The sequence below is a fragment of the Sorghum bicolor genome, chromosome 4 (assembly GCF_000003195.3).
Source record: "Sorghum bicolor cultivar BTx623 chromosome 4, Sorghum_bicolor_NCBIv3, whole genome shotgun sequence".
NCBI classification, from domain to species: domain Eukaryota; kingdom Viridiplantae; phylum Streptophyta; class Magnoliopsida; order Poales; family Poaceae; genus Sorghum; species Sorghum bicolor.
Window position 1 is genome coordinate 6,252,811 of NC_012873.2, and position 17,660 is coordinate 6,270,470.

The following is a 17,660-nucleotide window of genomic DNA, read 5'->3' on the forward strand; positions in this document are numbered from 1 at the left end:
TGATGTGACCGTGCTTCGTGCACAACAGCAAAAGGTATAGCCTTGCATTCCAAGGCGACTGCACCGCACCGCATGCAACGGATCGGGGGCACTGATAAACTTTTCAGCGCTTCCATGACCCAGCCCCAGCCTCAGCGCCGGCGCTGTCGATGTCGAGCGCCCCCATCTCCACATGGAACAAACAACCCTTAATAGAACAGCCAAAGCTACAGTCATTGTGCCATTCTCTCTATCGGGGAGACATGTGGACCAAGCCAAAGATGCAAGGAACAGATGTACATCATTGCATTTCTGCCAGACAGGCAAGCTTTTCCATCATGGCTGCATGAACTGAGAATATTATTATTATGGCGAACACGTTACACGTGCATGTATGGATCCCTACACACAAGATGGAGCACTGGCCTTCACCAAACTACCAATAATATAAGGAGATAAGCGACGATAGCGACAAGATCAGAAAAACGGGAGAGAGGACCCTCAGCCTCAAGACCCTAATAGACTAAGGCTATGATAGAATGACAACAACACAATGGTAGCCTATAGTGCAGTGAAACCACGATAGCGACGAGGCGAGCTTCCAACAACAGTGGTGGCAAAGTATCTGTCCGGGAAAGAACCAAATGGCTCGGCTGCCAAGCATCCACCAAGGAAGCCGATACGACAACAACGGCAAAGCATCCGCTTGAGAGGAACCACATGGCGGCCAAGTATCCACCAGAAAGGAGATGCACAATGGTAGCAACAAAGATCCGCTCAGTGAGAACCAACAACACTAGCGATAACATCCGCAGCAGAGGATAATGGACCACGACAGCAAATAAAGCATCCGCTAAAGAAGCGACAAGGATCAGCTGGAGAAGTGACCACACTGTAATAAGGCAAACATGGGCGTTGAAAGGGGACCTTTTAGTCCCGTATTGGCGTTCCTGGTTGGGCAACCAGAGTACAGAGGGTTTGCCAACCGTGAAGACAGCCCATTTCTATACCAGTGGTTCTTCGGTGGCTCGGTTCCTCCCCTGCAGCGGCTGCTCGTGCAGAGGCCCGACGGCTGAGCTGGTCCGCACCTCGTGCAGCACAGGCCGGAGCCGGAGCTGAAACAAATCAAAGCAAGAAGCAAAGAAAAGCCAACGAGATCGGTCCAGGAATAGAGCGAAGCGTTTGTTGAATCGATCGACGCCCAGCGTGATGGCAGCAATGTCGTCGTCGACGGGCACGGCAACGACGAGGAAGCGGTCGCTGGATGAGGTGGTGTCGCCGTCGTTCGTGGCGAGGGAGGACGAGGGCGGCGCGTACGACATTCTCGAGATGCCCAAGCGCTTCGTGCAGGAGTGCGTGGCGGACAAGGGCCGCTTCATCGACGACAAGATCCTCGCCTTGGAAGCCGATAACGCGCGGGATACATAACTTATTGTGCAGTTATCTGGACAATTTTTAATTTAGAGACTTATTTAACAATTGTGTCAATGTACTTTATTTTAGAATTGGACCAGCAAGACACGTATTTTTCTAACTCATATATATATATATGTATATGTTACTCTTACTTTTACACTTATGAGAGAGCGTGTGTCATTATTTCAATTCATCTTAGAATTAGACTCCAATATGCACTTGAATATGTTGAGGGTGTGGGAGAGTGATTGCATGATATCTACATAGGCTTTTCGAATTAATATAGCATGTTATGTATTAAATCAACTCCATGCTTGTGAATGGAGCTCTTGGAAATAAATTTTTATTAAGATTTTTTGTTAACCTCTAGTTAGAGGCGTGGACTATTAGTTTCTCTAAAATCAGATACCACATGTTGGATAATATAAGAGATAGGTTCCCGCCCATACACAAATACTTTGTCCCCCTGTTCCCATCGCTTCTAGTGGGTGCCACGACCCCGATACAATGGTAGCCTATAGTACAGTGAAACCACGATAGCGACGAGGCGAGCTTCCAACAACAACAGTGGTAGCAAAGTATCTGTCCGGGAAAGAACCAAATGGCTCGGCGACGAAGAATCCACCAAGGAAGCCGATACAACAACAACAACGGCAAAGCATCCACCTGAGAGGAACCACGGCGGCCTGTTAGGCCCGGGGCGGCGATGTACGACGCCGGGGACAAGGAACTTGCCGGAGAAGAAGAACAGTAACTCACACGAACACTTGAACACACAGGACACAAGATGATTTTGGTGCTGCTCAATGAACCGCAGCTTTTCGGGGTTTTCTTCTCCTTTTGTTGAACAAACATGCAGAGCTCCCAGCGATGCCCGCACTACACGCGCGCACGACGCGTCCATCCCCACGTCCGCAGCGTGCGTGCACCGCTCGGTGCTCAGGTCGTGCTCGTACTATTCTCGGCCACTCCCTCTACTTGCGGCCACCACAAACACGTGCAATGCAAAGTTTATCTACACATGCAGCTACGTGGCTTAAGTGCTAACAAATCTCCTCCTAAGCCATGTATCCTACTTAATCTTTACAGGGCCAATTCTGGCTCGCAGAAGCGTTCCCGGGCCAGTGCCTTGGTCATGATGTGGACCAGCTGCTCAGTGGTGCCCACAGATGCGATCATGCGACATGCACTCTGCCCTCCTCGACACACTCTTGGATGAAGTGGAATCTTACATCAATGTGTTTTGAGCGATCGTGGAAGACAGGGTTCTTACTGAGCGCGATGGCCCACTGGTTGTCGATGTAGATTGTTGACGCGCCCTCCTGCTTGCCCTTCACCTCGCCGAGCAAGCGCGCCAGCCACACTCCTTGACAGGCCGCCGTCGTCCCCGCAATGTACTCTGCCTCGCACGACGACAGAGCGACGACCTTTTGCTTCTGGCTCTGCCAAGTGATGACGTTGTCGCCGAGGAAGAAGATGACACCGGTGCTACTCTTCCTGGTGTCCAGATCGCCGGCGAGATCACTGTCGCTGTACCCACTCAGCACAGCTTCCTTCATCTTCTTCCTGGTGTAGCGGCAGCCGTAGTCGAGTGTTCCGGCGACGTAGCGCAGTATCCTCTTCACAGCTGCCAGGTGCTCGGTTGTAGGCTCCTCCATGAACATGCTCACATAGCCAACCGAGTAGGCCAGGTCCGGCCTTGTGTTAACCAGGTACCGTAGTGAGCCCACGATACTTCTTTATGCCGTCTGATCGACAGCTGGCGCCGCGCTCTTCTTGCTCAGCTTCAGGCGCGGCTCCATGGGGATCAGAGTGGGGTTGCAGCCCGTCAGGCCTGTGTTTTGCAGGATCTTCGCCGCGTACGCGCTCTGCCTCAGGGTGATGCCTTGCGGCGTTTGGGACACCTCGAGGCCGAGATAGTAATGCTGCAGCCCCAGATCACTCATCTGGAACGTCCCCTTCATCTGCAGCTTGAAGGCTGTCAATGTCGTTGATGTTGCCCCCCGTGATCACTAGGTCGTCGATGTACACTCCCACAACAAGGCGGTGCGCACCCTCGCCGCGCAGGTACACGGCGTGCTCTGAGCTGCTGCGCTTGAAGCCGAGCCCGAGCAGGGAGCTGTCTAGCTTGGCGTACCAGGCGCATGGGGCCTGCCGTAGTCCGTACAGCGCCTTCATCAGGCGCAAGACCTTGCGCTCGTGGCCCCTTAGGACGAAGCCTGGCGGTTGCTCGACGAAGACCTCCTCCTGCAGTTCGCCATTGAGGAACGCCGATTTCACGTCCATATGATGGACGCTCCATCCCTCGTTGGCAGCGTGCACGAGCAGAAGGCGAACGCTCTCCAGATGCGACACCGGCGCGAACACTTGGTTGAAGTCCACGTCGGCACGCTGCACATATCCCTTCGCGACCAGCCGGGCCTTGTACTTGGAGATGAGCCCGGCTGCGTCTTTCTTGGCCTTGAAGACCCACTTCAGACCAATGGGTCTGGAGCGACGCGGAGGGTCGACGAGCTCCCAAGTGCCGTTGGCCTCAATGGCCATCATTTCGTCGAGCATCACGTTGCGCGAGCACTTGTGTTGCTGTGCCTCATCGAACGTGCTCGGCTCGCCATCGCTGGCTAGAAGGAGCTGCTCCTCCAACTCCCGGTGTGCCAAGCCCAGGGTTGAGGCAGAGCTGAGAATGTTGTTGACCCTGCAAAAACGAAGAGGACATCATCTGCGTCAGCGTCGAGGTGGACATGCCCGCTGCTTGGTGGAGAGGCGAACTCCACGGCCTGCCCAGCAGCTTGTGCTGGCGTGTGCGGGCTACGGCGCCGTGGGCGACGGTGGCACAGGACTCGACGTGGACGCGCTTGCCGGTGTCGGAGTAGCAGGCGTGATCGACGTTGACACCGTGACTGCCTGAGGCAGCCTAGTGTGCCCCTCCTCGACGACGAAGTCGTCCGTGTCCGCCGAGACCTCGCCTGTCCATCTCCAGTGCGCGCCCTCGTCGAACACAACGTCGTACCCGACGAAGATGGTGCGCTGACTCCGATCATCGAGCTCCTTGGGATTCAGCGTCGTCAGCTTCATGTGGGCGATGCACCCAAACGTGTGCAGGTGTTGAACGCCCGACACGCTGCCCATCCACAGCTGATAGGGGGTCTTGCCCCCAATGCTCTTGGACGATGATCTGTTGAGGAGGTAGACTGCCGTGGACACCGCCTCGCCCTAGAAGATTCTAGGGAGCTGTTTGGCCTTCAGCATGCAGCGGGCGGTGCCAACCACCGACTGATTCTGGCGCTCCACCACACCATTCTGCTATGGGGAGTGGGGCGTCGTGAGTTCTCGATGAAGACCGATGTCGGCGTAGTACTTCTCAAACGCCGCAGATAGGAACTCTCCACCACGGTCCGTCCGAAGAGCTTGAATGCGCTTCCCCATCTTGCGCTCCGCTGCGGCTTGGACACGCTTGATCGCTGCGGTCGCCTCATCCCTGGAAGGCAGCAGGGACACCCACATGTACCTCGTGTAGTCGTCGACGAGCAGCAAGAAGTAGTGGTTCCTGCTCGGAGTCGGTGGAGAGATGGGCCCGCAGAGGTCCCCGTGGAGGAGCTGGAGCGCCTCCGTGGAACGCGCCAGAGCGCTCTGTGGGAATGGTGTGCATCGGTGCTTGCTGGCGAGACATGCGTCGCAGAGCTGGTCGACCTGATCCAGCAACGGCATCCCATGGACGAGTTTATCGTGCCCCATCTTCCTGAGCGCGCCGAAGTTGACATGCCCATAGCGAGCGTGCCAGAGCCAGAGATCCTCCATCGTGTGCGTAGCCAGGCACACGGGCCGTGCGATCTCGGTGTCGAGGATGTACAGACGGCTTGGGCTGCGGTGGATCTTGGCGAGCAGGCGGCGCTCCTCGCCGTGAATCCTCATGACTCCGCCTTTGACAAGCACCTGAAAACCAACCTCGTCGAGTTGCCCAACATTGATGATGTTGGCGGTCAGTCGTGGTATGTAGTAGGCATTGGTGAGCGTGCGGTGCTCCCATTCTTGCACGTGAAGAGGATTGTGCTGCGCCCTTCAATTTTGGTGACGGAGCCTGTAGATGCTCGAGATGGAGAAGCTATGACGGTGGTACAATAGCGAGAATTGGCAAGCTTGATTAGATGCGTTTTGGCATAGGCCGATAGGCATTTTATATAGGATTGTCTAGCCCGATCTCGAGTCGCTATAATAATCTAAACCATTTAGGACTCCTATCCACAAACTTAAATACCAAGTAACCAAACTAAATTTGACTCTGCAAAGCTAGAGACTCTAACAATTTATGAGCGTCTCTAAAAGTAAAAAAATTGTCTCTTAAAATCTATTTTGTGCTTCTAAAAATTCGTCTCTTATAATGTATAGAAATCAATTTTTAGAGGCAATTGGTAATTCCCCTAAAAATAGGCATCGATAGAAAAAATCTTAAATTTTCCAAATGAAGTTGGATGATCTTTCTATCAAAGTTGCAATGCTCTATGGCACCGAAGACTTTGTAGTTGGCATGTTTTTTATTTGAAATCATTTAGTGGTACAAAGTCATTAATAAGCGGCAGAGAAAGAGCTCGGAGTAGCTGACGACAAATATGATGGGACGTAATGCCGCTCGACTTCGATGGAAAACGACCTATCATGGAGGTTGGGAGCAGTTGCACAAATTAAAGAGCCTTCCAAAAACCTTATTCATCCTCTCCCGGTGCACAATCGCAAGGACGAGGGTTCCCGAGACTATCTTATGATCGCTGGTACATGTAGACACTAGAGACAGAGAAGCTGGCACAGTAGTGAGAAACGACAAGCTTGATTAGATGCATTTTGGCATGGGCCAATAGGCTACTTATATAGGATTGTCTAGCTTGATCTCGAGTCACCATCACGGCCTAAACTGTTTAGGTGATCTATGCATGCGCAAGATATTCCTAGGGTGGTTTAGGTGACACACTATGCTCAAGATAGCTAGGTTTGCTAAGGGAAACTATGGGTTTGGTATTAAACCAAAAACATGAGAAAAAGAAGATAAACCATTTGATTGAGATGAATCCTTAGCTCTGAGATTTGAGAGCTTCCATAGCCAAAACTGGAAGATCCAACTTCTTTCCATTCTTGCTTCTTCATCCAAGAGATGGGTTTGTCATGGGCTTCCTCTTGCAAGCATTTCAAAAGATGAGTCCAAGGATAATCCATGGGATGCTTGGGTGATTGAGCTAGATGAAAGTTTATTGAACTTACTCTACACATGGACCAAAAAGAAATCTTCAATCTATCACCAAAAACCTCAAATTAGCTCTTTGGAGAAAATTTCGAGAAATGGGAGCTACTCTTCTTGAGCTCACCATGGACAAGGTTGAAGATGTTGATGATGTCCATGAGTTTGTGCTGATGCTTCCCTCCTCCTCCTCCAATCCCCTCTCTAATCCTTTCTCTCTCTAGTTCTTGGGTTCATCCTTGTTCTTGAGTTGTAGAGAGAGAGAGGAGAGTGCAAATGGATGGGTGGGTGAGAGAGTTAATGAAGTGGAGTGGCTTTAGCTGATGAAGTGTCCAAACTCATGCTGACATGTGGGTCCAATTTCTATAAATGGAAAACAACTCATTCCCCACTTATTCTTCACTGGCCTAGGATGTGGCGGATGGTCTTGTAGAAGCTAGCCGTTGGACTTGTAAATTCATACTGGACTAGTCTAGAATGGGCAAACAATATTATTCTAATGCACGCACAACTCTGGAAATTCCGATGAATGTTGGAACTTTTTATGAAGATCATAACTTTTGACGTGCACAAAACTTGAGAGACCAAGCAAATGCCTCTTATGACCCTGCTCATATTGTACTGATATGGTATCATACTGGGCTGGTCTAGTATGACCTATCACAGTGCACTAAATGTTAGTTCCTATGAGGCTCTCACTCATATCACATGGGATGACTCGAGCACTATGGACTAATCAATAATCATCATGGTGCGTCACCTTTGATAGTATGGCATTCATATCAACTCAAAATCAAATGAAAACTGAATTCAAAACACTTGATCTCCAATCCAAACCAAGTGCCATTTCTTGCAAACTCCAACACTTGAGGGTGACAACAAACTTGTCTCATCCATTTGAGCATAGCTACCTTGATCATGTGACTTAGAAAAATTATTTCAATGCATTATGAATTCAGGGCATGGCTCCAAGTCATAGAATCCAAGAATGATTTGATCGATCCACCTCACACTGTGAACTCTCAAAGCTTGATTAGTGCAAAGACTCCATGCAAGTACTTCCTTCTTCATCACAACTATGGTCCATCATCCACAAAGATGTTGCTTTTCCCTTCACCCTTGCGTGATCATTCAAAGCTCTTTCCTTGCTATCTTCACCCTCTGATGCCATCCCAAGCCACATGGTGATTGCAAACACTGAAATTGTTTCCACAAAAAACAATCTCCACCTTTATCGATTTTCCAAGGAAGCTCTCTAAGTGAGACTGTTCTATATGCATAATCTCATGTCTTATTTAAACCTTTTCAAATATGCTTGCCTTCACATGATGCAATGATATACCATAACATACAAGCCATTTCATCAAATCCATTTGTACTATTGTCTTTTGCTTGAACTACATTGTTTCCACAATAATACATCATCTTGGTTTTCATTTCAACACAACTATGGAGTATCATGAAGTTTGTCTTCTTTTTGAACTTGAATGCCAAGATTGCTTATATTCTTGATTGAGGGAATACTATTTTCAATATAGTTAGAGAGTATATTATCAAAGTATAACCACATTGAAGCCTATCGATCGAGCACATGACAACCATACAAATTTGTCGTGCAACATATTGATTGTTGTTGCACTCACTAACACAGTTGATTAGAGAGTCAGCATGGCAACAACAATCACAATCACTAATTATCCAACCATGGCTACACATAAGAGCTAACCTTTATTTCTTAAGAATGGGTCAACATCACAAGGTTCTCATGAGTAACATTTGACTACCATATTGCATGATAGAGTCAAGGAGCAATGGGACAGTGTCGACGAAAGCTAGTCGGCAGTCTACCTTGGGGTATACCCACGGTAGTAGTTTATCGGTAGACGGTGCGCAAACTACGAACTCGATGGTGACGCAAGACACGGACAAGCTTTTTATCCAGGTTCGGCCGCCGAGTTGGCGTAATACCTACGTCCTGCGTCTGGTTGTATTGGATTGTGTTGAGGGATAATCTGTCCTAGGGGGTCCCCTTGCCCCTCCTTATATAGTCTGGAGGGCAGGGTTGCAGATCTAGAAACTAATCCTAGCCGGTTACAATTGCCATAGATAATTCGATATCAATTCCTATTCTAACCGACTAGAATCCTGCTTGATCTCCACGCCTTGTTTCCTTGCGCGAAACTTGGGCTGTCGGATCAAGCCTTGAACTCGTCTCGTAGTGGGCCAAGCTTCCTAGCTGAAGTCTAGCCGTAAGGGTATAGGGGTTTATACCCCCACAGCTAGTCCCCGAGCGCCATGTATTGTGATGCAACACTCCGTCTTGAGCTTCTTCGATCAGCGTGGCCTGTCGTCTTCAATGAGCGGGGAAATCGCCCAAACGGTTCATTGATCAACGTTGTCATCGAAGAAGCAGGTTGTTCGAAGAATGCATGGTGCTCTAAAAAAAATTTCTTTCCTGGTGAAGTGTGCCCACTTTGCCTTTCTGAAAGGTAGAAGCAACAAAAAAGCAAGCAAATTCACCGCTAGGTGAAGTGTGCCCACTTAGTCCCCGAGCCTGGTAGTAGGTGTCGTAGGCACGTGGTGCCAGGGTCAAAAGAAAATTCCCCAAAGTAGTTTTGAGACTGAGATGCATCGCTAGATGCATCGTACCGATGTAGTCCCCGAGCTTGCTGGAAGGCGAAGTATGAGCCTTGTAGCAAGGTCTAAAGAATTGAATTTACCAGTCCCCGAGCATGTCATGCTCGTCTGCAATCGAAAAGATCAATCGACCAGTCCCCAGGCACTTAGTGTGCTGCTTGGAATTACATGTTACTATACTGTACGACCAGTCCCCGAGCATCGAGTGCTCAGTGGTCGGTGCATGCTTTAAAGCTTTGAGCTGATAGACTGAGAGACCAGTCCCCGAGCGTCGAGTACTCAGTGGTCGGTGCAGTCCTTGAAGTTCTGAGTTGATAGACTAGGCAGCAGTCCCCGAGCGTCAAGTGCTCGGTGGTCGGTGCAGTCCTTGAAGTTCCGAGCTGATAGACTGGGCGACCAGTCCCCGAGCGTCGAGTACTCGGTGGTCGGTGCAGTCCCCGGATTGCTGACTCACTGGCGTATGTGTCTTCTTACTTTTGAAAAGGTCTTTCAAATTTAAAGTTGACGTGACAGGGTCTCCTGACGATATGTCAGACGGATGCATGAAAAGCTGTGCCTGGCAACTGTACAACCGCTCTTTGCATGGTTTGAGAAAAGGAAACCATCAATTGGTACGAAAACTCCGCCGCATTAATTGTCTATAATCATTGTAAACCGAAACGCCGCGTCCGCCGCATGGCCGGCCCACTTCCCGAGATTACAGGAAGTGGGAGAGGTGGGGTCGCGGGTTTATAAGGGCCTAATAGGACCGCCTGTACCGCTTCTCCTGCCATTGCCTTCAAACCTTCCGTTCTCATCTTCCCCAATCACCTGCATCTTCCTAACTCCAGCTCACATTCGCACCTCTAATGGCGAAGAGCGACTCCAGGAAGAGGGCCGACCTGATGGCCAAGGAATGGAAGAAGTCTCGCAGCACCACGAAATCTCTTGGTGACCTCGTCGATATGGGGCTTCTGCACGACGCAGAGCTCGGCGGCTGGAGGGCACCGGAGGGGGAGAGCTACCCCGATCCTCGCGCCGGTGAGGTCGTCGTTTTTGAAGACTTCGTTAAGAGAGGTTTTGGTGTTCCTGTCCATCCTTTTCTTCAAGGACTTCTTTTGTACTATGAGATCGGGATTTGCAATCTGCACCCGAACTCAATTCTCCTTATTTCCACCTTCATCCATCTGTGCGAGGCCTATGTTGGCATAGAGCCGCACTTCGATCTTTTCCGGTACCTTTTCTGCTTGAGGAAGAAAGGAGCAGTTGGAGGCTCCAAGGTTGCAGGTGGAGTATACCTCAACCTTCGCGATGGGATGAAGAATCGCTACCTGCACTGCCCATGGAACACTTCCTTGACCGAATGGTACAGGAAGTGGTTCTATGTCAGGGAGGAGCCGGGCAGCTCCACATTCTGCGACGTGGGGTACATTCCCGAGAAGAGGTCGAGCTGGACCGACCGCCCAGAGTTCGACGGTCAAGTGGCGGATCTGATGAAGCTGATCGACTGGTCGCGCCTGGATGGGCTTGGCGTGGTCGGCAACTTCATTTGTCGCCGGGTGATGCCCTGCCAGAAGAGGGTGCACTCGGCGTACGAGTATGCCGGAAGCACAGACCCGACCAGGATGCGGTCGGAGATCTTGGAGAAAGCGGAGGTACAACAGCTGCTGAACGAGCTGTTTAACTTCGCGGATGGGGGCTTCACCCGTAGCAGTGATCGGGTGCAAGCCTTCAAGTTAGGACGACCAGCACCAAAGGTATGTAGCAGACTCCGTTTGATCATTCGTATGTCGTCTGTAGTTGGCTCATCTCTGTCACTTTTGCAGGTCGGTGATGTCGACCGGTGCATAGTGTACGTATCACTGGCACCGGGGATGGAAGATCCTGTGGGAGAGGTCCCGCCAGAGGAAGACCGAGCCCGCCCCGTCCCGACCTCCGAGGAGAGGGTAGCGGGGAAAAGGCCATTGCCGGTGGATCCCCTGCCGACGCCGGAGCTGCCGGCAGACCTACCGGCGGAGAGCAGCCAAGCGCCGAAGCGTCGTCGGCTCGTGCGGATCGTCGACGACGACGACGACGACGAAGAGGTTGCGCCGTCGTTGGTCCGACGGCCTCGGGGCCGCCCAGACGCTGCGCCGGTCGCCACTGATCGAGTGGCCAGCGGCGCAGCTGCCCCGCAAGTTGCCGAGGTGGGGGCACAGGCGCCGACCGGCCGGGCGAGGAGGAGGTTCACCGCGACCCATCGCCGGTCAGACCTGTAAGTGTTCAACTTACGTATTTTGGACTCCTTTTTTTTTTAACTTTTGTTCCTGTAGTGCGGCATCGGATGTCGACCCTAGCCAAACTGCCGGCCAGGGAACGGGCGAGCCTGCCCGCGGTTCTGGGGATGCGGCCCCCCAGACCACAGAACAGCCGACTGCTGCAGTCGCGCCTGGGAGCGCCGAGGAGCTCCCGAGCGCGGCGCCGACTACAACAAGCAGCCCGACCAGGGCTGGGGAGGCTCCCCCAACTGACTCCTCGGAGAAGGGAAGGTCTCCGACCGCTCCTCCTGCCGGGGGGAGTGAAGTCCCCCCGCCGCCCCGAGCAGGAACCTCTCCGGCTGCGGGCTCCCCAGGTCTGGTCCCAGGGACGGTGACGCCTGGGACCACCACCGGGGGTGACGCAGCCCAGGAGGAGGAAACCAGGGCGGCCTCCGACGACGAGGTAGAAGAGATCGAGGGTCGTCCCCGTGATGGCCGCCAACACGTGTATGTGTGGCGCCAACGCGGGGATCACTTTATCGGCCATGAGGAGCTCGCCGAGTCCGAAGAGGCCGCCAGGGTGGAGCGCGCGGCCAAGCGCCTTGTCGACGAAGTCAAGGTAAGCGGCGTTTTGAGCTGCCGCGCATTCTTTTGCCTTATCTTCTGCGCATTGTTATATGCTTGCTTTGTAGGACGTTATGAAAACGGCGAAGTACCGGAAACGGTGCTTTGACCAGATAGAAGGCGTCATGGCCGAGAACAAGGCCCTTGCCGCGGAGGTAGACCGGTTGCGGGCAGAGGTCGGAGAGAAGGTGGTCGAGATGAGCGCCGAAAAGGAGCGTCGTCTCGACCTCGCTCGTCGCCTGGCCGACCAGTACCGGCTGCAGGAAGGTTAGTCACACGCTCCGAGCAGTTTCGCATACTTGTATAGTTTGCTTTGCTGACCAGTTTAGGATTCACGCAGACTTGGAGGAGGAGGTGGCGAGCCTCCAACAAGAGAAGGAGCAGCTCGGCCAACAGCTCGCCAGTGCACAGGAGTCCGGACGGCGAGCGGAAGAGGAATTAAGTCGAAAAGACCGGGAGTTAGCTGGTAATGGGTGCCGCCTTGTTGGTTGCTACCTGCCCCTTTGCTTGTCTGGTATGCCGAAAGTAACGTTTCGTTTCGTTTGCAGTGCTCAAGGTGAACGCCAAAAAGCACCTGGATGAGCTGGTCAAGGACCGGGACTCCTGGAAGGTCAACTGTTGCAGGATCTGGAAGGGAGTGTCCCCGGTCCTGGACCTGATCAGTCCCGAGCTCCCGGAGAGCCAGCCCCGCGCGCCGCAGTTGACCCCGGTTCAAAAGGCGCAACGGGCGTGGGACTGGCTCCAGCAGTTTGTGAAGGACGCCGGGGAGTTTGCCGGCGCGCACGTCCTCAGCATGGTACGCGCCCACTACCCCCTGGTCGACTTGAGCAGGCTGGAGAAGGGGTACCCGAAGGAAGTCGGCCCACAGGAAGCGGACGAACTTCGGGGTAGTCTGCTGGACTTGTCGTCGACAGTGATCGGCGACATCAACCTGTGCGGAACGGCCACTCCTCCAGACCAGCCGAGCTCAGATAGGTCGGCCAGGGAGTTGTCGGGCGCGTCCTTTGCTGGAGATGGGCGGTCGACGCCTGCGGTCTCGACCAGCCAGGCGCCGGTGGCCCCGACCCCTTCGTCCGGGCAGCAGGGCCAGGCGGGTGATCAGCCCGAGCAGCTAGGCCAATAAAGTAGTCTGTAGGAATAGACTAGTATCTGCCCGTCAGGGTATTTATTGTAAACTTTGTATGTAAAGTTTGTAATAAAGTTTTCTTTTTGTCATGACTGTTGTTTTGAGCGCTGTAAAAATATCTGAGTGACGTGTCACCGTATTTGTCTTGGTTGTCGCCAAGAGCATCCATTGCGGGAGTTTTGCCGAGTGCTGTGTATGACAAGGTATAGGCAAAAAATAGAGAATTATATTGTCACAAATTATAAGACACTTACAAAAGAAAGTCGCTAAAACTTTATGGATAGAAACGTCGCAGTTTGTCGATGTGCCAAGAGTTAGGCACTCGTGTTCCGTCTGGGTATGCCAATCTGTAGGACGTAGGTCGTGTGACCTCGGTCACCACGAAGGGTCCTTCCCAGGGAGTAGATAACTTGTGCATTCCCTCCTGGCTTGTTTTCCATCGAAGCACCAGATCGCCGACCACGAAGGAACGGTCCTTGACGTTCCTGTTGTAGTATCGCCTGACTGCCGCGAGATATTTTGCTGTTCGGAGACATGAAACTAAACGCTTTTCCTCCATGCAATTGATTTCGAGTTCTCTGGCGTTGTCGGCGGTCGCCTGGTCGAAGTGCTCAATTCTAGGGGATCCGAAGTGTATGTCGGACGGCAAAACCGCCTCTGCGCCGTACACCATGAAATAGGGAGACACCCCCGTGTTTCGACTGGTCTGAGTTCGGAGGCCCCAGACCACTGCCGGCAATTCTTTCATCCATCGACCGGGTGCTCTGTCGTTCTCGGTGTACAATCTTTTCTTTAGGGCGTCGACGATCATTCCATTAGCACGTTCGACCTGACCGTTGGCACGTGGATGTGCCACTGACACATATTTTATGACTATGCCTCTGTCATCGCAGAAATCCCAAAAAGTGGTGCCAGTAAACTGAGTGCCCAGGTCGGTGATTATGCTGTTCGGGATGCCGAATCTGTGTATGATTTGATTGAGGAACTCCACAGCCTTCTCGGAAGTTGCCTTGACCAGGGGCATGTATTCAATCCACTTGGAGAACTTGTCGATTAACACGAAGTCAAACTTGAAGTTGCCCGGGGCTGGTTTAAATGGTCCGATCATGTCAAGGCCCCAGCAAGCAAAGGGCCAAGACGACGGGATGGTTTGAATTTCATGGGCAGGTACGTGGGTCCTCTTAGCGAAAAACTGACATCCTTCGCAACGCCGAACCAGTTTTTCTGCATCGCTGACCGCGGTCGGCCAGTAAAAACCTGCTCGGAAAGCCTTTCCGACCAGCGTTCTAGATGCGGCGTGGTTGCCGCAGGATCCGGCGTGTATGTCCTCCAAGAGCTTGATACCATCGTCTTGGGGTATGCACTTGAGCAGTACCTCGGAGCTTGCGTTTTTCCGCATGAGTTTTCCGTCGACCAGGATGTAGTTCTTTGATCGTCGGATGAGACGCTCGTTCTCTGTTTTGTCCTGAAAACCTGTCCCGTCTGAGATGTATTTGATGAACGGGATACGCCAGTCGCGCCCGCCGGTTGTCGGAGTGGCGTCATCTATGAGCATTGCCTCGGTGGGTTGCTTATCGACCAGGGGGGAGCTTACGCTCGGCTCATGGATGTCCTGGACGAAAATACCGCGCGGGATTTGGGCCCGAGACGAGCCTAACTTTGACAACGCATCTGCTGCTTGGTTCTTATCCCGGACCACGTGGATGTACTCTATGCCATAGAAGTTAGTTTCCCATTTGCGAATTTCTTTGCAGTAGAGATCCATCTTCTCGTGGGTTGCGTCCCACTCCTTGTTGAGCTGGTTGATGACCAAAGCGGAGTCCCCGTAGACATAGAGGCGCTTAACCCCCAGCTCAACGGCTAGTCGTACGCCATGTAAGCAAGCTTCGTATTCGGCGACATTGTTTGACGCCGAAAAAAGGATCCGAAGGACGTAGCGGAGTTTGTCCTTGTTTGGTGATACGAACAATATCCCAGCGCCTGCACCGTTGATGTTCAAGGACCCATCAAAGAACATTGACCAGTGGTCTGAGACATCGGGAACGGACGGTTCGTTGAGATCCGTCCATTCGGCAATGAAATCGACCAGGGCTTGGGACTTGACAGTGGTGCGACTCTGAAACTCCAGGGAAAATGGACATAATTCCATTGCCCATTTCACGATTCTGCCATTGGCGTCTTTATTGCGCAGGATGTCACCGAGGGGAAAGCTGGTTGTCACCAGGACTCGATGGCCGTCGAAGTAGTGCTTCAGTTTTCTTGACGTTATCAGGATGGCGTATATAAGCTTCTGTATTTGTGGGTACCTGGCCTTGGATTCGTTTAAAACTTCGCTTATGAAATAAACGGGCCTCTGGACCTTGAAGACGTGACCTGGTTCATCTCGCTCGACCACTATTGCCGTGGAAACAACTCTGTCGGTTGCAGCAATGTAAAGGAGCAGGTCTTCATTGGGCTGAGGCGCTGTGAGAACAGGCGGTGAAGTGAGGAAGGTCTTAAGCTGAGTGAACGCAGCGTCGGCGTCTTCTGTCCAGGAGAATTTTTCTGACGCTTTCAATAGTTTGAAAAAGGGGAGGCCTTTTTCTCCCAGCCTTGAGATGAAACGACTGAGGGCGGCCATGCATCCGGTTAGCTTCTGAATATCCTTGACGTTCTTCGGTGGTCGCATGTCGAGTACGGCTTTGACTTTTGAAGGGTTTGGTCGTATGCCGTCGCAGCTGACGACGTTGCCGAGCAGTAGACCGGAAGGAACGCCGAAAATGCATTTCTTGGGGTTGAGCTTCCACTTGTACCTATTGAGTGCCTTGAAGGTTCGGTCTAAGTTGTCGATTAGGGTGCTCGCATCCCTTGTTTTTACGACCACGTCGTCCACATAGGCCTCGACGAGGTCGTCGCGAATCTCGTCGTGGAGGCATTGCTGGATGGCCCTTTGATAAGTGGCCCCGGCGTTTTTAAGTCCGAAAGACATGGTAGTGTAACAGTATGCGCCGAAAGGTGTGATGAAGGATGTTTTGATCTGATCTTCTTCTTTTAACGAGATCTGGTGATAACCAGAGTAGCAATCTAGAAAGGAGAGGAGTTCGCATCCGGCCGTTGAGTCGACCACCTCGTCGATGCGAGGAAGACCAAAAGGATCTTTAGGACAGTGTTTGTTGAGATCGGTGTAATCAACGCACATTCTCCATTCATTATTCTTTTTGCGTACAAGAACCGGATTTGCGAGCCAATCGGGATGATACACCTCTTTTATGAATCTGGCTGCTAGAAGCCGTGTTATTTCTGTCCTAATAGCCTCCTTTTTGTCACGAGCGAACCGTCGCAGTTTTTGCTTGATTGGTCTTGCGGTCTTCGAGACGTTTAAGGAGTGCTCGATCAGGTTTCGTGGGACGCCGGGCATGTCTGCGGGTTTCCATGCGAAAACGCTCACGTTGTCCCTTAGAAACCTGACGAGCGCGTCTTCCTATTTTGGATCCAGGTTAGCCCCGATGAGGGCTGTCTTCTCGGGGTTGCCCTCGACCAGCTGCACTTCTTTGTACTCCTTGGATTTCGAATTCTTTCTGGCTATCTCCTGCTCAGGTAATCGGAGCTGGTCGGGGGGCAGCTGTGCGGCTTGGTTTGCTGTTTCCGCCATGCGGATTGAGAGGTCAATTGCCTCGGTGATCTTGAAACTTTCTTCTTCGCAGGTGTACGCAGTGTAGACGTTGCCTCTGACGGTCAGGACACCCTTCTCCGTGGGCATCTTAAGCACTAGGTATGAGTAGTGCGGGACTGCCATGAACTTTGTCAGCGATGGGCGGCCCAGTATGGCGTGGTAGGTCCCGTCGAAGTCCGCGACTACGAAGTTGATGAACTCCGTCCGGAAGTGATCGGGTGTGCCGAATTGGACAGGCAATGTTATCTGTCCGAGGGGCACCGAACTTTGACCTGGCAAAACCCCCCAGAATTGGGCGTCGTAAGGTTTTAGTTGGGCCGGTGATATCTTGAGGGCGGGCAGGCTGTTGCGGAAGAGGATGTCAATGGAGCTTCCCCCGTCCACGAGCACGCGCTCGAATCTGATGCTATTGATGCAAGGATCAAGAATTAGTGGGAAACGACCCGGCTCTGGGATAGCGGCCCACTGGTCCTTCCTGCTGAACGCGATCTCCCTGTGGGACCAGGCGGGAAATTTCGGATCTGCGATCAGCCCGTCCGTGCTGTCTATGTTGAGGCAGGCTCTCTTCAACAGCTTTCTTTCTCGCTTGGACTCAGTGGAGACCTTGCCCCCGAAAATGGAGTGGACCACGTCGGTGGGGCTGACGTATTGGTGTCGGGGGTCCCTGTCTTGGTCCTCATCCTCATCTTCGTGGTCGTGCCCGTCGCGTTTGTTACTTTTCTTGGCGGTGTCTTCTTGGGCGGCCCGCCGTGTATAGATATTTTTGAGGACGCGGCACTCTTC